This window comes from Aethalodelphis obliquidens, unplaced genomic scaffold (genome assembly GCF_003676395.1).
Source record: "Aethalodelphis obliquidens isolate GAN/ISIS:26980383/991018 unplaced genomic scaffold, ASM367639v1 scaffold74, whole genome shotgun sequence".
NCBI lineage: Eukaryota > Metazoa > Chordata > Mammalia > Artiodactyla > Delphinidae > Aethalodelphis > Aethalodelphis obliquidens.
In genome coordinates, this window is record NW_020838018.1 from 1803852 (window position 1) to 1827523 (window position 23672).

Below are 23672 nucleotides of genomic sequence, written 5' to 3' on the forward strand. Positions count from 1 at the left end.
CATTTTAGCAACTGGGATGCGGCTTCCTACTACCGTCTGGGATGGCAGAGTCTGAGACAGAGTGAGAAAAGGGGACACGTGAGCAGGGCAAACCGTGAGCCAGAACTCCTTACCCCCTATCTTACACGCAGACTAAATGCCCCAGCCACGCAACAGGCCCCTGGGACTCAGTCATGGGGTGCAGTTCACCTGGCCAGGAGAGACCAGATGCAGCATCTGCATGAACTGGGAGCAAAGAGCATCATTTGCACCCTGATTCCGTTCATGCCACTCCCCTTGGCCCAGTGAACACTGAGCATGAGCTCCGGGAGGTGCAGGAGTGGGGGCGGGTCAGGCCTCGCTAGCAATGGTGTGAGTGACGACAAAGCTCCCAAACTGGCCCCTAATTCACAATCACGTTGTAAGAAACTGCTGGTGCTCAAGCTTAGTATTTCAACAATGTTTAAGTTTTAAAGTGAATTACGAACGTAAAAACCAATATCAGAAAAAGAGAAAAGGGGGGAGGAAGAGGGGGAGAGTCAAAGCAAGAAAAAAGAAAGGAAGAAACCAAAAATGTCGTGGAATCTGTGAGAGTTTTTAACAACCCTGTAATCAGGGCGGGCCTACTAAACGTCCCCCAATCAGAGCCTAGGAGGAGCGTGGTGCTGAGGAAGCCCTTTGCCGGGGCTCCTTCCTTCCACAGGGCTCCTGGCCTCCCTCAGGAGGCACCCCAACCCCCTGACCAAGCCCCACCGGTCAGCTCAAGGGCACAACATTGTAGATGGCCAGCGCCCCCTCGCACGGCCCTCTGTCCCCAGAGCCACTCCTGCGTGCGACAGGTCCTTCCCATCCATCACAGCCCAGCTCACACGTGCCTCCCCTGGAAGCAGGTCCCCATGGGAAAGGCCTGGGCGGGGCAGGGTGGCCCCACTGAGGTTTCAGCGCCCAGGCGGCTGAAGCACGCAGTCCAGGCAGCCACCTGTCCGCCGCCATGACAGACCCGCTCCCTGCAGAGCTCAGCCTGACAGTCTTGACTGCACCTGGCCCTGCGATCGGCAGGTGGACCGCGCCATCCCTCTGTGATCCAGGAAGGGCTCGCTGCGCATGACTCAGATAAGACGGGGGGCCCCATTCGCCTAGGGCAAGGGGAGACACGGGCCCCCGAATTCCACTCTGTGCCTTGGCTGAGCAGCTCATCCCTACAGATAAATCGGAACAAAACACTTGTTACCCGACTCTGGTTCGGCTTCTCTCCTTCCCCCAGGCCTCCCTCGACCCACCGTGAGGCTGGGCACTCGGATGGCGCCCCTGAGAACAGGCCGGCCTTGGAGGACACGTCTCCCAATCTACCACCCCATCATTCTTCATCCCCACACCCGGGTCCTAATAGCCTTGTCTACACCTCCCTACCAAGGAAAAACCCAGTTTGCCGAACGCTGACATCTCTCCACTGCAACAGCCGCCTCCCTGGATCCCCCATAATAATCCTTCCTAATAAAGCCTCTTATTACTATGTCTGGCTTTGTTTTCCATGTGACAACTGATTACAAATTACTTGAATCCCAAAACACACGGGTCTGATGGACAGGTGAGATCTCTGACTTCCACCTTCCTGAAGACTCATAGGGTTCCATAACGTCCCACCAGTTCAGGGTCACGGTACAAACAGGGACTGGTTCAGGAGTCAACTCAGGGGCGTGTCTGAGACCTCAAGTCACAGCTGCTCCTGGGGGCTGGCAGGCCAGCGAAACAGGGGGAAGCAACATCAAAGGAAAATCACACCACTCACGCACACCCAGTGTCCCACTCGCTGTGGAAAACTCAGCCTTTCCTTGGAAACATCAAACACAGCACATGGGACCTTTTGCTTAAGCTGACACCCCTCCAGGAGGTGGGCAGGGCTCCATGGGGCCATCCAAAGCATGACACACAGTGTATCCAGGACCCCTGCTCTCCAGGCCCCTGCAGGGAGAGAAGTTCCCGGCGGGAATACTCCCACCACCAACAAATGCTTGCCCTCATGCTCTGGGCAGGGGGCGGTCACTGCTGAACTGGTCACTGCTCTCCTGAACACAAAAGATTCTCTTCTAAACATGCTGCAACTAAATGTGTGAAATGAAATGTTCATCTCACTGGTAATCAGAATAATACAAATTAACACAAGATGCCATTCTCCCCCTACAGAATTAACAAAGAAAAATTGATAAGGCTCAATGGTGGTGAGGAGGTAGGAGTCCCTCCCCAACGTCAACAGGAAGCCTCTTCAAGAAGCAACATCCAGAACCTTAGAAAAGTCAATGCTAGCCACGGGTAATGATAAGAAACAGGGACAGGTACTCACACACAAAAGTTCTCACCCAGGAGCCTCTCGATAGCAAAAAACTGAAAACTGAAAAGAGAGGATTAAATAAATGAGAGTATATACAGGACCAGACTGGCACCAGAGTGTGCGTACGTGTCTTTCTGGACACATGACCTTAAGCAGATCGCTGCGATTTTGAGTCAAACCTCCTCAGCCAACCAAGGAGGTAATGGTGACACCCACTGCCCTACCTGAGGTGTGCTGACACATGAGGAAAACCATCAAAATAAACCTCTAGAAATTGCATCCACCTGAGTTTTTCTCCTACACTGGAGAATGGCGTAAGGATAGAAAACCACAGTGTACAAACCCTGGAGAAAGTCCTGGGATCAACATGTGTCTTTAGTAACAAATGAATTAATGGATCAGATTTAACAGAAGGGTAGGATGGGTTTTAGCAAACCGCTTTTCCTAGCAGCTGATTAAACTCGGTTTGGGTTAGGAAGGGAAACCCTCAGGCTCTACTAAGACCGAAACTGCAGAGCGAGGTGCTGAAATCACGCATGCACACGCCACCCTGGCTGCGACATTCTCTGCGTAGCCAAAGGGAAATGCTTAGAAATCGCTCCGCACCACTGTGCTGTAAATACTTGAAACTTGATTTCTTACGAATACAGATGTTGGGACATTTCACTAACTTCTCTCCAAAACTTTGGTATGGTGCCACAACTCCTCACAGAAATGAAGGTCGTTAGCCATGTGTTATTTACGGAAAACCCGCAAAGCTGGTTTCAGGAGAGAAGTGGGGACTCCGAGGGAAGGGGACCCAAGCTCTCCCCTCATGACAACACTGATGTGAGCGACAAGAAGCAGCCGTCGGATAGGATGTGGAGACGCTAACAAATGCCTATCACTTAAAGCAAAAGCGAGCCAAGGACACCTTGAACTGAAAGCTGTCCTTGGCCGTTTACAAAAGCACCAACAGCCCTCCTGAGGTGAAAATCTTGAGCTCACACCAGCCATCTTCTGTCCAACAATCCAGTCCCTTCTGCAGACAGGGGTTTGTCTCTGTTCAACAGGACTATTCTGGGGGTTCCCACAATCAAGGCTTGACCTTTCTCTTTCTGCTCAAGGTCACAACCACCTGCTTATTGCGGTTGGTTTTGGACAGCAGGGAAAGGTCCCTCCCCACATGGCCAAGGGACTGGGAAAAGCCAGGGTCACTGAGGGCCGAGTTCAAACCTGAGGTCGCACCAGAGTGAGGGCCCCACGAGGAAGACTGACTGAGACTCGGGCCAGTTAGGGGGTTCAACCTTCACACATGGAGGTTGTGCTTTAGGTCTGCTGGGAACATGGGGTGCCAGGGAGTCCTCAGCCCCTGAGGGACAGGCTGGGCCAACTCGTGGCCATTACCACGGGGCCCAGAGAGCTCAGGGGGTGAGGGTCCCGCTCTCTGCTCAGCTGATGACGACACCTAGCACGCAAGCCCACTGGCTCCGACTGCATGAGATTTCTGTTCTTGGCACTATGCCCTCTCCACAACTGTAAACATCTGGATTGCTCAACACAGCACTGGACTTGTGATAATTAATCAATACATGCTGACTGACCTGGCAGGGCACAGAGCGCCAGCCCAGGAAGATGACTTCTTTTCAAAATATCACCCAAGAGCCCCAGACAAGACCAGGAAAGTCCACACGTGAAGTGCTCACCTACCCTCCATGACCAGATTCTCATTCTAAAAAAAAAAAATCCCCAGCCCACCGAATGCCACGGAGGTAGTACAGGAGGCGCTGGAGGACTGAAAACCAGCACCACCCAGTGAGAAGGGCTGGCAGCTCAGCCAAGGGCGGGATGGTTGTTAAAAGGTCATTTTAAAAAATGACCACATTTGGGCTTCCCTGGTGGCGCAGTGGTTGAGAGTCCGCCTGCCGATGCAGGGGACACGGGTTCATGCCCCGGTCCGGGAAGATCCCACATGCCGCGGCGCGGCTGGGCCCGTGAGCCATGGCCGCTGAGCCTGCGCGTCCGGAGCCTGTGCTCCGCAACAGGAGAGGCCACAACAGTGAGAGGCCCGCGTACCACACACACACACACACACACACAAAAAAAGACCACATGTTAAAAATGTTATTTAACTCATTATTCATGAGGAACCAATGAGACATTACAGTGCCTTCAAAGAAGGCACAAGATTATATGGAGGCCGAGGGAGGAGGAAAGGGGGTGACTGCTTAGTGGTACGCAGCAGTGAAGTACCACTTTCATCACGCAGGGGGTGATGAAAAGGTCTTAGAACTAGATACAGGCGGTGGTTACACACACTGTGAATGTCCTAAATGCCACTGAGCTGTTCACTGTAACGTGGTTAATTTTATGTTATGTGCACTTCAGCTCAATTAAAATACATATATATATATATATATAAAATAAAGAAATATAGAAATGAACTTCCAACAGGCACAAAACTGGATTTTTCCGTGGGAGGAAGTCAACTGCCCTGACACTGGACAGAATTCATTTGCCTGTCTGCAGGCGAGGACTGTCTGCATTACGTACCACGTACAGAGCTGTACCAAGCCAGACAAACCCCACAGGCTCCAATGTTCCATGCAGAGGATGCTCATTCCAAAGTCCATGGTGGACAGAAGGGAGGGAGAACTGTGAGGTTTGGGAGGGAAGGGGGCTCAGGACCCGGCAATGGTACACAGTGAGGTGAAAGGGGAAGTGGTACCAAGAAGGACTTCTGCATTTCTAGAGGGCAGTGGGGGATGAGGAGAGCTGGGGAGCTGGGAGCAGGGAGGAGGTTTGCCCCGACAGCATAAGGGACACAGGTCCTGGAGCATCACTGTCCAGTGAGAGGCCCAGCAGTGTCCCAGCAGCCCCTCCCAGGCTGTGGGACATTCCCAGCAAGGAACTGCAGCCAGCTGGGGCATGTGCCAATGGAGCTGACACATAAATTGCTGAATGATATGAATGAAAGATCCCCCCTTACTCAAATAAAAAAACATGCTGATCACTTAGGTCTGTGCTCACACAGCCTTGAAAATGAGGAACAGGGACGCCAATTCACTTTCAGAAATGCCTTTTCTTTATGCAAACTAGAATTCTTTCCAGGGTTCCTCGAACATCTCTAAGAATCCCTAACATCAGAGAGAGGGGGGCACCTGGGGCCTTCTCTTTCTTTGAAAAGAATCACTGCTCTAGGAAGCCACACACGTTTACCCCAGGTCTGCCCACCCCCCAGACCCCTTCCAGCCTGCACACACCTGCTCAGACATGCTGATACCAAGCAGACAATTCCTTGGAGGTCAGAGGAGAGACCGTTCTTGGGGCACACGCTTCCTTGAGAGGCCGCCCAGGGAGTTAGTGAGGTTCCTTCTGTATAGAACACATGCCGTGTCATGTCGAGAGGGCATGTGCTTCCGTCTGCACTAGGCCATGCTTGAGAAACATCCGTCTCAAGGTCTAAGTTGGTCACATGCATGCATGAGCTCCTCGGTGACAGGCAAACTGTGCTCTTTGCACTGTAATTTGTGCGCACTGATCAACACCCTCATATCCAGTCCCTGGACAGCACATGGCAACGTCTGCAGTCCCGATGGTCGGTGTTTTCAGGTGAGTTCTCATGTGACACCAAAGGACGTAACTGCCGTTCACATGACGATGACACATGAACACCACGTCCGTTACCGGAACCTTCTGCAAGGATGCTGCTCCACTTCAACTGCCCTCTCCTTACTATGTAACTATTAGGTTCTAAGCCACAAGCTCCAGAAGACATGGCCCAAAGAGGGTTTTGTTACTCTTTTACAAGCAATCAGAACAGAAACTAAAATGTCACCAAACTCCTGGAAAGAAACAGAATGATTAGTCTGCAGAGCTAATTGTACAGGTAAGAATTAACAGGGGCTCCCCCTCTCAGCTGTCAAAGCTGAACACTCTCCGTGAAAAGGAATGGGCATTCCTTCCCCACCATGCCTCCACCTGTGCCCCGGCGCCGGCCTCCCTCCTGGCGGCCACGTGCGGACAAGGACACAAGGGCACGGGGAACGGGTGGAAGAGCGTGCCTCCACGTACTTTCATGCCCTCGCAGCCTAGCTGCCCATCTTCTGAGACCTCAGAACTAGATGGTCTTGGGATCTCATGTGGGACGCCCCCCAAGGCACCACGCCAGCATGTGGTGCCCACAATTTAGCCCCAAAGGAGACTAGGGCTGCAGGAGCTAAAAGGATTTACACCCAAACTCTATTGGAGGAGGGGCTGATTTTAATTCCCCTCCTTTCTGTACATCCTACAGTACATGTGCTACTTTTGTAGTAAGGGGGAACATTACACCTAGAAGAATTACAATTCTTGAAAGGCTCCCCACCCCACTTTTGGAAACAGCCCTCCAAAGACCTAAGCTGTCCTGGTGGCTAGTATCCAAGCCACAGCCCCTCACCTGGAACTTCCTGACCAGCCTGCAGCAGGCAAGCAGCAGCAGGACAGACTGAGTTGCCACAGGACTGTGATAGTGACTAAAGCAGGGCGGTCAATGTGCCAGGCCTGGTCCTCCAAATGACTTGCAATCATTTAGGAAACTCTGTGTCCCTAACCTCGCCAAGGCCTGCACAGGTTTCCAAACCCTTCTGCTTTTGCAAAAACCTATTTTCTTTCTATTGCTCATAAATGCCTCTCTTATTCTAAAGCCCGGTGTGACACAGTTTTTTTTTTTTTAATTAAATGAAGCAAAATTAATCTTGCTTGACAAATTACTAAACAACTATGACCCTTTCTCTCTCACTTAGGAAGATGTCACAATATCAGGATCAGAAATTGTTACGGTCTGAATGTTTACGTTTCCCCCCACCCCAAATTCACATGTTAAATCCTACCCCCACCCCCGGCATGATGGTATTAGGAGGGGGGCCTCTGGGAGGTGGGTAGGACATGAAAGTGGAGCCCTCATGAATGGGATTCGTGTCCTTATAAGAGAGACCCCAGCACGCTCCCTCGCCCATTTTACCTTGGGACGACACAGTGAGAAGTCCAAGACCTGAACCCAGGCCCTACCCGACCGACCACATCAGCACCCTGATCTCAAATGGCTAGCCTCCAGAGCTGTGAGAAATAAACGTCAGTTGCTTATAAGCCACCCAGTCTGTGGTATTTTGTAACAGCAGCCCAAACCCCACAGCTTTCCTCATTCTAAAAATGTTTACTTTAGGATTCCTGATGAAGGAAGACAAAGTATCATACAGAAGGACATGCTATCAACTATCTTCCATCCCCGCCAAATAAACGACCACTACTAAACAATCTCCACTTAAACCTCTAACTAAAACATACCACTACACTGGCTTTAATTTACCAGGGTTTTAAAAGCAACCCAGGGGCTTCCCTGGTGGCACAGTGGTTAAGAATCTGCCTGCCAATGCAAGGGACATGGGTTCGAACCCTGGTCCAGGAAGATCCCACATGCCACAGAGCAACTAAGCCCGTGCGCCACAGCTACCAAGCCTGTGCTCTAGAGCCTGCGAGCCACAACTACTGGGCTTGCGTGCCTAGAGCCCATGAACCGCAACAAGTGAAGCCACCGCAACGAAGACCCAACGCAGCCAAAAAAAACAAAAAGCAAAAAAAAAAAAACAAGCCCAGTTTGTGGCCTTGACTAGAAATACATGAAACATAAATTAGTCAATACTACACACACACCACTTGGAACAATCCCCTTAAACACCATGAACAAAGGGGGAATCTCTTCCACCCTTTAGTGAGATTCCACACCCCCCCGCCCCCCCTCCCCCACTGTGTGAAATTGCTCCCTGGCAGCAAACTGATGCTTCTGGAAACACAAGAAGACATGACATGCAGGTCACTGGGGTGCCGTGTATTAACTTTCCACCCCTGGGCACCAAATGCTGCCCAAAAGCCTTAAAGTTCCTCCGAACACACCTCATTTGCTACTCCCTAAAGATACCACAGAAACCCAGGGAATCCACCCTAGGGAGATGGGGCAATGCCTTCAGCTAGGATGCTGGCCCCATTCCAAACAAAGGCTACATTTCAGACACTAGGTCTAATACATTCCCAAATCCCAGTACCAGGAGAGAGAGGTGTGATCGTTGCAGACCTCACAGACAGTAATGGATAATAAGGGAATACCACGAACAACTCTGCAAGTAAAGTCAACAACTTAAAGGGAATAATCCAATCTCTCAACCACCACAAATTACCACAATGCATCATGATGAAATAGGTAACCTGAACAATACTTAAGAAATAGAATTCATACTTTAAAACTCTTCTGAGAAAGACATCTCCAGACCCAGATGGTTTTACCAGCAAATTCTACCAAACATTTAAGAAAGAACATCAATTCTACATAAGCTATTCCAGAACACAGAAGAAAAAACATTTCCCAACTTAAATGCGGCCAGCATTACCCTGATAACAAAACCAGACAAAAACAGCACATGAAAATTGCAAACCAACATGAACACAGATGCAAAAATCCTCAAAAAATATTAGCAAATTTAATCCAGCTACGTGTATATATATATATATATATATATATATATATATATATATATATAAATGGTACACCACAACCAAATAGAGTTTATCCCAGAATGCAAGGCTGGTTCAGTATATAAAATCCATCAATGTAATCTACCATATTAACAGTCTACAGAAGAAAAAACACACAAGCATATGAATTTATGTAGAAAAAGTCTCTGAAAAAAATCAGCATCCAATCATGATAATTCTCAGCAAACTAGAAATCGAAGGGAACCTCGACAGTCTACTAACAGACATCTGTGAAGAAACCTATAGCTAACATGATACTCAGTGATGGAAGACTGAATGCTTTCCCCTAAGACCAGGGACAAGGCAGATGGCCCCTCTCACTGCCTCTATTCAACACTGCACTGGAGGCCTGGCTAGTGAATGAGGCGAGAAAAAGATATAAAAGGCATACAGATTAGCAAGGAAGAAATAAAATGGCCTTTTCACAGACAGCATGATTGCCTCTGCAGAAAATTCCAGAGACTCTACAACAACAACAAAAAAGCTCTCAGGACTAACAAGTGAGGTGAGCAAAATCACAGGATACGAGATCAGTAACAGAAAATGAATCATCTTTCCATGTACTCCCTATGAATGATGGTAAACTGGTAAGTTGAACTTCATCACAATTAAAACGTTTTGTTCTGTGAAAGATTTTGTTACAAGAATTAAAAGACAAGTTACGGGGCTTCCCTGGTGGCACAGTGGTTGAGAGTCTGCCTGCCGATGCAGGAGACACGGGTTCATGCCCCAGTCCGGGAAGATCCCACATGCCACGGAGCGGCTGGGCCCGTGAGCCATGGCCGCTGAGCCTGCGCGTCCGGAGCCTGTGCTCCGCAACGGGTACCACAAAAAAAAAAAAAAAAAAAAGACAAGTTACAGACTGGAAGAAAATATTTGAAAACCCCGAACCTGACAAAGAACTTGTGTTCAGAACATAGGAAAAATTCCCAAAACTCAACAGGAAGAAAAAACCAACCCAATAAAATAAGAGACACTTCACCAGGGAGGATATAGAGATGGCAAATAAGCACGTGAGAAAATGTTTAATGCCATTAGTCACTAGGAAATGCAAAGTAAAACCACAGGGAGACACAGTGTATGCAAATTAGAATGACTAAAAAAAATGGTGCTGCAGCCACTGTGGAAAACAGTATGGAAGTTTCTCAAAAAACTAAAAAACAGAACTACCATATGACCTGGCAATTCCGCTCCTGGGTATATATCTGAAAAAAAACAAAACTGCTAAGTTGAAAAGATACATGCACCCCAATATTCATAGCAGCATTATTTACAACAGCCAAGCTATGGAAGCAACCTAAGTGTCCATCAACAGATGAATGGATAAAGAAGATGTGGTATAAATATAAATATATATATATATATATATATATACACACACACACACACACACACTCACATACACACAACAGAATACTACTCAGTCATAAAAAGAATGAAATTTTGCCATTTGCAGCAACATATATAGACTTGGAAGGCATTATGCTAAGTGAAATAAGTCAGAGAAAAACAGATATTGTGTGATATCACTTACACGTAGAATCTAAAAATACAACAAACTAGTGACTATAACAAAAAAGAAACAGACTCACAGATATAGAGAACAAATTAGTGGTCACCCGTGGGGAGAGGGTTGGGGGGAGGGGCAATGCAGACAATGGGGATTAAGAGGTACAAACTATCAAGTATAAAATAAGCTACAAGGATATATTGTACAACACAGGGAATATAGCCAATATTTTATAAGAACTATAAATGGAGTATAACCTTTAAAAATTGTCAATCTCTATACTGTACACCTGTAACTTATATAATATTGTACATCAACTATACTTCAATTAAAAAAACCTACTAACAAAACCAAGTATGGGTGAGCATGTGGAGCAACTAAAATTCTTACAGGTTGTTGGTGAGAATGTAAAACAGGACAGACACTCCATAAAATATTTTGGTAGTTTTTACAAAGTTAAACACACACTTACCATATGGCCCAGAAATCCCACTCTTGGGTATTTATACTAAGTAAATGAAACCATACACTCACAGAAAAGCCCTCACATGAATGTTTATGGCAGCTCTATTCAAGCGTACAATGGACTACTACTCAGTGACAAGAAAAAAATCAACTGTCGATCACACAACAACTTGAATGAGCCTCAAAGGTGTTATGCTTAGGAAGGAAGCCAACCTCAAAAGGCTACCTACTCTATGGCTCCATTTATAGGAAGTTCACGAACAGGTAAACCAGAGGGACAGTCTAGGTCAGTAGTTCTATGTGGTCAGGGGTGATGGGAGGGTGTGAATATAAAGGATAATACAGGCGTACCTCATTTTACCGGTACTGCCCTTGGCAGATACTGTGTTTTCTACAGATTGAAGGTTTGTGGCAACCCTACATTGACCCAAGTATACTGGCACCATTTTTCCAACAGCACTTGCTCACTTTGTGTCTCTATGTTACATTTTGGTAATTCTCACAATATTTTAAACTTTTCCATTATTATTATATTTGTTACAGTGATCTATGATCAGTGATCTCTGATGTTACTACTACAACTCGCTGAAGGCTCAGATGATGGTTAGCATTTTTTAGCAATAAAGTATTTTCTTTGCCTTTAAAAATTTTTTTAATTTTATTTTTAATTTTTATTTTATATTGGAGTATAGTTGATTAACAATGTTGTGTTAGTTTCAGGTGTACAGCAAAGTGATTCAGTTATACATATATATGTATCTATTCTTTTCCAAATTCTCTTCCCATTTAGGTTATTACAGAATATTGAGCAGAGTTCCCTGTGCTATACAGTAGGTCCTTGTTGGTTATCTATTTTAAATATAGCAGTGTGTACATGTCAATCCCAAATTCCCAATCGATTCCTTTTCCTCACCCTTCCCCCCAGTAACCATAAGTTCGTTCTCGAAGTCAATAAGTCTGTTTCTGTTTTGTAAATAAGTTCATTTGTTAGACAGAAGACCTAAATAGACATTTCTCCAAAGAAGGCATACAGATGGCCAAGAGACACATGAAAAGATGCTCAACATCACTAATTATTAGAGAAATGCAAATCAAAACTACAATGAGGTATCACCTCACACCCGTCAGAATGGCCATCATCAAAAAATCTACAAACAATAAATGCTGGAAAGGGTGTGGAAGAAAGGGAACCCTCCTACACTGTTGGTGGGAATGTAAATTGGTACAGCCACTATCGAGAACCATATTGAGGTTCCTTAAGAAACTAAAAATAGAGCTACGGTATGATCCAGCAATCCCACTCCTGGGCGTATATCCAGAGGAAAACATGGTTTGAAAGGATATATGCACCCCAATGTTCATTGCAGTGCTGTTTACAATAGCCAAGACATGGAAGCAACTTAAATGTCCATCGACAGATGAATGGATAAAGAAGATGTGGTACATATATACAATGGAATATTACTCAGTCATTAAAAAGATTGAAATAATGACATTTGCAGCAACGTGGATGGACCTGGATATTATCATACTAAGTGAAGTAAGTCAGACAGAGAAAGACAAATATCATATGATATTGCTTATATGCAGAATCTAAAAAGATGATACAAATAAAGTATTTTTAAATTAAGGTACATATACATTGGTTTTTTTAGACATAAGGAGATTGTACACTTAATAGACTTCAGTATAGTGTAAACATAACTTTATGTACCTGGAAAGCAAAAATTTCATGTGACTTGTTCTACTGGAATATACGTTTTATTGCAGTGATCTGGAACGGAACTTGCAATATCTCCGAGGTCTGCCTGTACAGGGGAGAATTTGGGGGGATGGAACTATTCTGAATCCTGATCGTGGAAGTGGTTACATAAATATACATGTATTAAAACTCACAGAACTGTACACCAAAATAATCACTTTTACTATAAAATAATTTTAAATATGAAGGAAAAAAGAGTAAAAGGACTACCTTAATTTGATTCAAATGTTTTTAAAAACACTTCACTTTTAGCCAGACACAAAAGGACAATACTCCATAATTCTATTTGTCTGAGGTCCCTAGAGTAGCAAAATTCATAGCGACAGAAAGTAGAATGGTGGGTACCAGGAGCTGGGGGAGGGGGACTAGGGAGTTGGCATTTAAGAATTTGTGCACAGTTTCCATTTGGGAAGATGAAAAAGTTCTGAAGTGGACGGTGGTGATGGCTGCACAACAGTGTGACTGTACTTAATGCCACTGAACTGCACACTTAAGAGTGGTTAAAATGGTAAATTCTATTTTAAAACAACTTTATCAGAAAAGTAGATTTACAAAAGTGTACTTGTATGAAAATAAAACAATAAAAGGGAGTTCTAAAAGCAGGAAGTTAAAGCTTTAACTGCGGATCACTCTCTGCAGACTTGTGCTGCTTGGTTTGGAGTGCGGCTTCCAGACTTTCCCTGCATGAACCGTGCACGCAGGCTCCGTTACACATGGGACAGGGTCTGTTCATACTGTGATCACAAACCAGAGAGAGACCCTGAGTCAACTTGTCCAATCCTTTGGACTTTCAAAGAATCATGCTTTTGCTTCCCACGAGAGGCAACCAAAAAGTCGGTAAAATACATCGATCGTCTGAAGAAGCATTTTGCACTTTTAGCCATACCTGAGCTGATCAGAACCTTAAACAGACCTGCATGTAGACAGAGGGCAATGGAGACTCTGGCCCAATCAGTCAGTGACAAGTTTGGACCCTGTTCCTCATCTCCTCCTTGAGATCACGAAGGGAAGAGGGCAGAGAAAGAAGGGGGGTTACACCCCCATGGCAGTATTTCTGGGTCCTGGAAGCTGCACTGTGCGACCCATGCTCCTGATTCAGAAAAGTTCTAGCCACTTTGCAGCTTCTGGGCAGGGTCCTCCCACCACTCCCACTGGCTGACAACAGACTGAACCCCAATGATGTCCAAATGCAAACTGCAGCTTCTAGATACCTGGCATCAGTAAACACCAAAAACAAACACAACCTGACTCATTCGCCCAGCTCAGGAGCTTGCATCACAAGCTTCTGAATGGAATTAACCCTCGTTTAAACTCCATGTTGGTGGTTGAGTCAAGAAATCATTGGCATTTTGATCCAGATAAGAACACCACAAAGATTATGCTAGACAAACAAAATAAAAACCTATCTGAGTGTTTCCAAGTTCTTAGTTTCTAGCAATATTCCTTTGTGTACACAGATGAGAGAGCCAAGTAAATAATCTCTGTAAACTGTTTAAATTAGTTTCTCTTTCCTTCTCTGTGGTTAGGCCTCTAACCGTTAATCTTCCCTGCAGAACACAAGCTTCAGCAGACATGGACCATATTTGAAAAACTACATACACTTCGTCATCTATTTCCAGTTTGATTCCCAGAACATCCTGACTGAGGACAGGGCTGAAAAATGAAAAACGATCAAGCCGCTGGTTTCCCAAGCCCCTACCAGCAGACCTATGTCCCTCAAAGAAGAGAAAAAAGGCAGAAAGAATGTTTGTTCACTGACACATCCCTCCTGGCTAACCTTTCCACAGGGTGTCAAGACCAGAGAACTGGTCTCAGGTCTGTCACTGGGGAGCCCCCGGATGCCCCACCGGGCCACCCTAAGAAGTTTCAGAAGGCGCTTCTGAGAGGAACAGCTGGTGCTTTAGGACCTGGGGGCAGGGGGAGGCAGAGCTGCCACACTGCTCTGGCACTCACCGCTGTCACCAGGCGTCTCCAGTGCCAGCTCTCTGGCATCCCAACTGGCATCCCAGCTGGCCTCCCGGGTTGGGAGAGGGTCAGGCTTGGGCACCACAGAGGCCCGACAGCCCCTGAGCACCAGGAGAGCCGCACGCTCAGGCATGCCCCTGGCTGCCAAGGTGGGCCGCACTTTTTTAACAAATAGCGAGACAAGAGGCTTCGTGGGAAGCTTCAGAGGCCTGGGGGCAGTTGTGCCCACACTGTGTCCCACACACCCAGAGGCAAGGAGAGATTGCGGGTCCCCGGGAACCTAGTGACGTCCCTCTCTGAGCCTCAGCCAGCTCAGAGGTATGTGAGAAGCCACCAGACACACCGAGTGCCAGGGCCAGAACTGACGTTCCCTCCTGCCGCCCAACCCTGGGTCACAGCCCTGGCACCCATGCCCCTCGGGCTCCGGCCTGCCACCCTAAGCCCTTCCACGTCTGGGACGAGCCCACTCTCCCATCCATGCATTCATTCATTCATTCATTAGCCTCGAACAGCGCACCCGATTGAAAAGAATGAGAAGAGCCATCTTCCTTCGTCAATTTGGGGAACCCTGCAGAGCTCCTGTTGGTCTGTCTCCCTTCCCTTATCCACCAAGCAGGTCATTTCCAAGCCTACGGAAACTGGAGGACCAAGCCTGCCTGGAGACACTACACTGCTTTTCTTCTGTTTCACTGTGATTATTTATCGTCCAATTAACAGCACAGCCAAGGGCTTCCCTGGTGGCGCAGTGGTTGGGAGTCCGCCTGCTGATGCAGGGGACGCAGGTTCGTAGCCCAGTCCGGGAGGATCCCACGTGCCGCGGAGTGGCTGGGCCCGTGAGCCATGGCCGCTGAGCCTGCGCGTCCGGAGCCTGTGCTCCGCAACGGGAGAGGCCACAACAGTGAGAGGCTCTCGTATCGCAAAAAAAAAACAAAAACAGCACAGCCAAGAGGCCTGATAAGAACATGCCAGGCGGACAGGTCAACTTCAGCGGCATGGAGGACAGGAAAGGACAGCCAGACCATGACCCCAACGAGGGTTTCTGCTGGAAAAAGAAAATACCAGGATGCGGAGCACCAAGCCTTTCAGCTAATAAACACTTCCACCGTGTCCATGTCAGGAAATGAAGCATTTTATAGAAAGAGGATGACAAGTATCCTCTCCAGAGGCACCTAGGGAGTCACTCAGGCCTAAACATGGGGCCAGAGGTGACGGAATGAAGGAGCAGTCCCAATGAGGCCCCAAGGCAGCAAGTATGGGGCTCAGCCTACACCAGGCCAGAGTTGTGCTCCCAGCACCATCAGAATGCAAGAAACGTTACCTTCCTCCACACTGGCACTGGGTCCCGTGGCCCCTGGGGACGAGCCACAAGCCCCCGTCTGCTCAGGAAGCAGGCCACCCCTTGTCCTTGTACACCCTAAACAAGCTCATGTACCTAATCTATAACCCACCATGGGGTTGAGGCACTTGGGGGTGTTGATCAGGACGGTTAATTTTACATGTCAACCGGGCTGGGCCACGATGCCCAGATATTTGGCCAAATTATTCCAGAGGCTTCTGTGAAGGTATTTTTTGAATGGCATCACCATTTAAATTGGTAGACTTTTGAGTAAAGCTGATTACCCTCCATAATCTGGGTGGGCCTCATCCAATCTGTTGAAGGTCTTAGTAGAAAAACCACTGATCTTCCGCCAAGAAAGAGGGATTCTGCCTCCAGGCAGCCTGAGTCTCCAGCCTTCCCTGCAGGTTTCAGACTTGCCAGCCTCCCCAGTCACAAAAGCCAAGTCCTTAGAATAAACCTCTCTCTATATTTACACACACACACACACACACACACCCCACTAGTTCTGTTTCTCTGGAGAACCTTGACTGATACAATCAGGGCCACAGCTTCCGAGATGCCACCCAGCCTGGGCCACCCCCGCTCTGGAGCAGAACATTACTGTGGAGAGAAAGCCTCTATGAGCACACAGCACCCTATGAAGGGTTCAGTGAAAAGCCATGTGTGCGAACAGGACACACTGCCCAACATCTATCTGGGGCGCATAACAGCCTCCCAGGAAAACATGCTGCATTACTTATGACATTTTGATGAATTTTCACTTGTGCATTGTCATTCTAAACAAGCAAAAAGTGTGGAGGGGGTGTGGGGAGGTGAGTTTTATCATCTGGCTAAAAATACAATCAAACTGATATATAGAAAACTAGTTCTATAAGCCTCCTAGTGAGTAGACACTCCTAAATCCATGAAAACCTTCTGGAATGCAATCCTCCAGTTCTGCTGTGCACTATTTTTCAGGAATACATGCACACACACAGGCACACATGCACACGAACACAGACACAGCCAATTCCAAATATCACCAATTTCTTTTTTGGGCCCCACCATTCATGGGGGCCATTGCATGTCCTGCAGGCAGGTGGCCAGGCTGGCACAGCCAAAGCAGACCCATGCCTGTCCCAGAGCAATGGACATGAAAGGCTCGGACCCCTCAGGTCACCCCCGCCCCCCAGACGAACCACAGAAGCAGGTGATGGTCCCACGGGTCTCCAATCAAAGTTCATTTGTATCTGTTAAAAAGCTTATGGATGAAATGCTTGTCAATAGGCTTTTCTTTTCCAGAATACTCTAAAATGAAAGAAATTCCCCAAATCAATAAAATCAGTGAAAGAGCAACAGCTTGATTTCTATTAAAGTGAATAATAAAGTGGATAAAGACCAAGGTCAGGTGCTTCAAGGAGAAAATGCAAACAACTAATAAACCACAAACAAGCAATGGGGTCAGAGACCCATGACCTTCCCTTCTCCTGATCACACTGGTGAGGACTAAACACACCGGTAATGCTCCGGGGCGGGGAGGTGAGGGGGAAGAGAGACTCTTGTGAGCTTCGGGGGCACAGTGCTGTCCTGGCAGACAGCCCAGCCACTCGGGTCAAAATTAAAAATGCATACACCCTTTGACTCAAATATTTCCATTCTAAGACTCCTAATCAAATACTCACTGGAGTACACCAAGAAAAACTGTCATGGATGTGGCCGACTAGAGAGACACCCAAATTTCCGCCATGGGGTAAGGGACACAGGGTACACTGTCCTCAGAGACTCGTGCACAGCTTCATGGTGCAATGCAGAGCACGTGTGTCAATGCCACAGTGCTGGGTGAAAAAAGTGAGTTGCAAAATCCTCTAAGGTGTGACCACATCTTTGGGAAACCACCATCTATATGCGTGTGTACATGTGTGTGCACACACATATGTGTGTATGTAAATGGCACAGAGAAGACCTCAGAAATGCAGCTGGCAGTGGCATATACCCTGGGCACGAGGAGGTCGCTTTTACTCTTTGCTTTCTTTCTTCATTTTCAAAACAATAAAAACGCCATTAAAATAAAGGAAAAGTTAGTCAGCATATCTGACTTCCTGTTCACACTAAAGATTCAACGGGTATTTTTGTAGAAAAGCTACTTAAAAGAAAAGGTTCCAGCAGCAGAGATAAAAACCCACATAAAAAGATAGAAGGCCCTTTCCTGTTTCCCCTCTGAGTCAATGCAAAATTATTTAACAAAGCAGCAAGTTTCCACCACACTCTCATTTCTATAACTTCCCACGAATGCAGAAAGCAGCCGCAGTTTCCATTTTCCTGCTGATAAAGCCTCGCTGAACTATATCCTGGAGAAGGTGAATGCCTGCCAGCCCCAGGCCACACCCCCTCCCTCTGCACCCAGCCACCAGGCCAGTCCCCACCCCACCAGGGCCACCCGCCTCCTTCCAGCCCCACTCAGTACTTCTCTTGCCTTCTCATGTGCTCCAGTAGCTTGCAAAGAACGTTGACTCAGAGCCTGTGAATGTGACATTATTTGGAAAAATATTTGCAGACGTATCAATAATTCAGATCATGGAGTTAAGACGAGATCATCCTGGGTCACCTAGGTGGGCCCTAAATCCACTGACAAAGGTCCTTATAAAAGATACATGGACAAGAGACACAAGGACAAAGGCCACGTGAAGATGGAGACAGATTTTGGAGTGATGTGGCCACAAGCCAAGGGACACGTGGAGCCAAGAGAAGCTGGAAGAGGCAGGAAGCGTCCTATCCTAGAGCCTTCAGAAGGAGCACAGCCCTGCCAACACCTTGATTTTGGACTCCTGGCCACCAGGACTAGGAGAAGATAAATTCCTGTTGTCTAAGCCACCCATTTTGTGAAGCTTTCTTATGGTGACCCTAGGAAACATGCATGCACACCGTGATTCTATGAAGTGTAAGCATGTTTTCCTTCACAGTCAGTTTATGGAAAAGGCAGAAGGCCTCCTTGCTACAAAGACAATGAAAAACCGCAGGATGAAATTCAAGTAATTACCATTACTGTACCCGTTACGGTTCCGACCCAGCACCTGTGTCCCGGGCGAACCCCACCCGACCCGCAGGCCCTGCCCGCTTCCTGGGGAGCCACCACCCTGTTCCAGCCACCACTGCAGTGTAACAAACCACCCTGGACTCGGTGGCCCAAGACACTTCCCCACGCTCAACGGTTCTGTGAGCCGGGAGTCCCAACGGGCCCCAGCAGGGACTCTTTGCGCTCCAACGTCTGAGGCCCCGGCTGGAGTCCTGATGGCCAAGGGCTGCGATCATGTGACGGCCGATCCCCTCACACATCAGGGTCCTAGCGATGAGGGTGCAGAGACCAGGACTGCCCACTGCAGTCCCAGTGCTACGTGGCCTTTGGGAGTTGGGCTTCCTCACAGCATGGCAGCCACAGGGCCATCAGACCCTTACTTGGCATCTCAGGGCTCCAAGATCCAAGCAGTCAAGAGGCCACCCACAGGGAAGACAGACACAGCACCTCAGCGACAGCAGTGCTAACGGATTTACAGCCATGTACTTTATTTAAACTGCCACAGCTTTTCTCCCTACTCAGCTTCGGCTGCTTCCTGCAGTTCTTGAGTTCCGACTCAGCATTCCCGACCTTAGAGACCTCAAGCCCACCCTTGGTGGTCAACACCCACCCGCAAGCTTCCCTCCCTGGTGGCACACATCCCCTGTCAGCGTGCCTATGTGCTGTCATCCGGCTGGAGGCACCACGTCCTAGGTGCTCTCCCTCCACATCCCCCTCCCCTGCTGCAAACACAGCGCCTGGGACACGCAGAGCACGTCACCTGCTCACCGAAGGCATGAACAGCAGCACAACAGAGTGAGAGGGCACAATGCAGTGAGACAGAACTGTGGAACAGAGAAGGACCACCATGTTACAATGACCAGGGAGGTTTCCACCCAGCCTTGCTGGGCCCGCCAGGTGGGGAGAGGCAGAGGGTGGCAAGGAGAGACCCCAAGGGGCCAGATGGCAGCAGGGGCATCCTGAACGGAGAATAAAGGGACAAGAATGTTCACAAGCTACATTCATAATGGCCCAAGCCAGAAACCAAGCCAACAGCATCGCAGGCATGTGAACTGTGGTGCACGGCCCCCATGGAATGGTGGACAGTGGGGAAGAAGAAAGAACCCTGGATATGCAGCAGGCCACACACAGGAGCTGAGGGACATCCATGGGTGTGCTCCAGAACCCAGTGTATGCAAAACCAAACCCAGCCAGAATGCACCTCTGCTGCAATCAGTGGGGACAGTATCCTCGGGGAGGAGTGTCGCAAGGGCCCAAGGGCTGCGGGGCTGCTGGTGCTCTGGGCACCACAAAGCTGGGCTCCATCTGTGAGCAAAGCAAGGTCACGTGTGCATCACTGTGAAGTCTGCAAACATCTCACTGAAGAAGGAAGAAGGAAAATGGGAAGATGAAAACAGAAGCAGGGGCAGGCCAGACGGTTCTGCTGCTGCTTCTGTTTTGTTGGTGACCTTCCCTTGCATTTTAAGGTGGGAAAGGAAGAGAGGCCACACCGAGTGGGGCAAGGGAACCCACTGCCAAGCAGCCAGTGATGGGCAGCCATGAAAAGAGGGCAGCCAGAAGGCAGGTGGCCTTTCCCAGGTGGGACCTGACCCCGACAAGCTCACCCTGACCCTGGAATTCAGAGGGTGAGTGCCACTGTCTATCAGCTGCTGCTGTTTGGGCTGCTCTCCTGGAGAGAGGGTGCCCCAGGACAGGAGGGCCGGCCCAGAGCCACATAGAGGTCACTCTGCTGGGCAGAAGACAACTGTGACACCACAGCCTTAGGAGCACATTTCTTTCCAACAGACCCATCCTCCTTCAGCTCTCAACAGACAGGCATTGCACAAAGTGCAAAGAGAAGCACAGGCCAGGCTGGTACAAGCACCCTGCTGGCTCTGGTTGCTCCGGGAAGTGCCCAGCCATTCTCAGCCAGTGCAGCTAACAGCTGCTGCCAAGCTCATGAAAATCACCCTGGTGGCAGAAGCCACGCCACTGCTCCCCAAGCCCCCAGCCAGCGGTCTGCAGAGTCTGACACCTGATGTGGTTAACAAAAGCGGCTGTGTTTGGACAAAGTGTTTTCCTGTCTTTAGGGACTGCAACAGAAATGCTACTCAAGGCCTGAAAATAGTCCTGATATAAAACATCCCAGCAGAAGTCTGGGCCTTGGGAGAGGGCTGGTGTGCACACATGCTGCTTCCTCTCCCAGGGAGAGGGGAAAGCGAGTGCGTCCTGGGTCTCGCTTGTTTTTGAAGTGGACGTCTGTCCCTTCTGCTCACTGTAAGTGGTACCTTCTTCCCCAGACAGAAAGTCCATGCCCACCGGTTCAGGAGGCTTCAGAGCCATCAGTACAGACCAGAGAGGACCTGCATCTCCAGACCCTAAGCACTGAGCATCTATTTTAAAAACTGTGTTCCCACCCCCTCCCCGGTTTGCCAGGGAAAACCAAGCCCTGCTCCCTTGGTGGTCTTGTCCATCAAGTGGGAAGGGACATAAACATAACGGAGGCCGCACTGCTTCCAGAGAGGCCCGAGGGATCTCACATTTGAAACCCAAGCCACTTTGTCAGGTTTCAAAGACCCCGCCAAGGATCCACTTCTGTGGATCAGGAGCTCTGCTCTGACCCAGTTTCCTGGCACCCGTGTGTGGCCCCATGGCAGTTGTTGCAGAGGCAGGGGCACCTCCTCTACTCCAGGCTCCAACCTGCACTCAGCCCCAGACTCACAGAAACCAAGGATGAGGGCACCACAGCCACTGGTTGATGTGGGAAATAAAATAATATGTAGCCTGCACATTTGGCTTAATGCCAAAATTTTAAAATGTCCACGCAGCCACACGTAGGGCCAGATGACAAAATGGGATTTCATATTTTTCCATGTGTGGGTGAAAACAGTTTTCAATACAATGCAACTAAACAAAATATCAGAGAGCATTGTACGTGGTCAGGGGTGAGTGCCATGCTGAGGAAAACTTTGGTTTTAGCGGGGCATGCATGTGTGTGCATGCACGCCTGTACGCACGTGTGCACACACACGTATGCAGGTATGCTGCCTCACAGTACAAATACATGTCTTACCGTGAGCCGCCCTCAGGGTCTGAAAGCAGCCACGCTCCCTGATTGCCATGAGGTTTTAATATTCTAATAAAATATTTTCAGCAACATTAATTAGACAAGCACCGAAACTTCTCTGAAGCTTGGTTTTAAATATGACACTGAATTCCATGTGCATCCTGGTGCAAAGTCTGCCAAGAAAGGGTGTTTCACTTGTCACCTCATTTTGTAATCCCACAGCCCCCAGGAACCGGTGCTGCCGACCCCACTCACGAACGGATCAGGCCTTGCTGAGGCCGCACACACCACACACAGGGCCTAGGCAGGACCTCGCGGCCAACCCCATGCCGACCGTCAGAATGGGCTCTCGCTGGAGCCAGGCATGGAGGAGAGTGGCGGGCCCACCCCTTGTGCGTGGTTCAGGGCAGCCACGCACTCCCACCCAAGCAGCTACTCTCTCCCTGTCTGGAGAGGCCGGCGTGGCTGGTCTGTTTCCCACAGTATGTTTTTCATTTAAAAGTACAACAAACAGAACTCCCACCTGCTTTTTAAACAAGGCAGGTATAACAAGTCTAAGAAAAGCGTGTCAGACTCACAAGGCATATGATGTGTGTGTACCCACACGTGTGATATGAAGTTGTGTTTTTCCATTTTTCTTTGTATTTTTCCTTTATTGTTGCAGAAAACTGGAGACACGCAGACAAGCACCAAGGAGGAAACAAAAGCCACATCATCAACTAACCATGTGACTCCTGTTCTGGACACAGTCTATCCAGTGCTTTCTAGGCAAATTATAGGTCCTCGCTGTAGGTACTGCTTTAGGAATGGTTCTCAGCACCTGATGTGATATGTTGATCCCCCAGCAAATTAGTCATATTTGACACTACTATTTTTAGAGATGGGCTAGCCTAACTGTATCTCCTCATCCCTGACCATCTGTCAGGGGCTTTCAGCTGGTATCCGGGTTTTCTGTTTATCAACACCCGGCACCCTTTCTAATAAATGATTCTTTACATCCATGATTCCTTAGGATAAACTTCTAGACACTGAACCGCCACGGCCGAGGGTACACACATCTTTAAAATTTTTCAAACACCTCAACCAATGGCCACCCCTCAGTGAGTGCATTAGGAGCTGTGTATGCAGGGTGCACCTCCCCGCAGGCTTCAGGCCCCCGCCCCCTTGCTCACATCTTGGTCCCACCACCTCTTGGCTGAGTGACCCCGCGCATGAATTTCTTATTCTCTCCATTCTCAACGTCCTCACCTGTAAAAGAGGGAAGAACTGTCCTGACAGGGCTGATAGGGCTGTGGTCAGGATTCCATGAGACAGGTATAGAAGGCATTTGTCAGGTCATTTACCACAAATATCACTAGGTCACCCTTTCCCATAACGGCCTCCCTGTCTCCAAACTCGCCTTTCCAACTCATAAGCCAGAGGTGCCAGAGTCACCGCTAACCAGGGATCTGATTGCATTAGTTACTGCTCAAACCCTTGGACAATTAGGCAGAGTGAAAGAAGCTGGACTCAAAGGCTGCTCACTGTATAACTCCACTTATACAACATTCTGGAAGAGTCTATAAGGACGGAAAACAGATCTGTGAATGCTGGGGCGGGGAGGTGGGGGAAGGACCTGACTCCAGAGAGACACAAGGAAATCTGTGGAATTATGGAAGTTTTCCATATTTCCATTTGGT

The 23672-nt window shown here is 48.4% G+C and overlaps 1 protein-coding gene across 5 annotated transcripts in view; it reads right to left on the bottom strand.

The window, feature by feature from the left end:
* The window catches only part of SEMA4D (semaphorin 4D), a 105178-nt gene that overhangs the window by 68309 nt on the left and 13197 nt on the right, over window positions 1-23672 (bottom strand). For 2 of the 5 annotated variants that reach the window (XM_027091992.1, XM_027091997.1), the window contains exon 1: window positions 5551-6111. The exons of the other annotated variants lie outside the window; for them this stretch is intronic. The gene's annotated coding sequence lies outside the window, so the exon portion shown is untranslated. Of the gene's footprint in view, window positions 1-5550; window positions 6112-23672 lie in introns of those variants that run through there. 5 annotated transcript variants of the gene reach the window in all.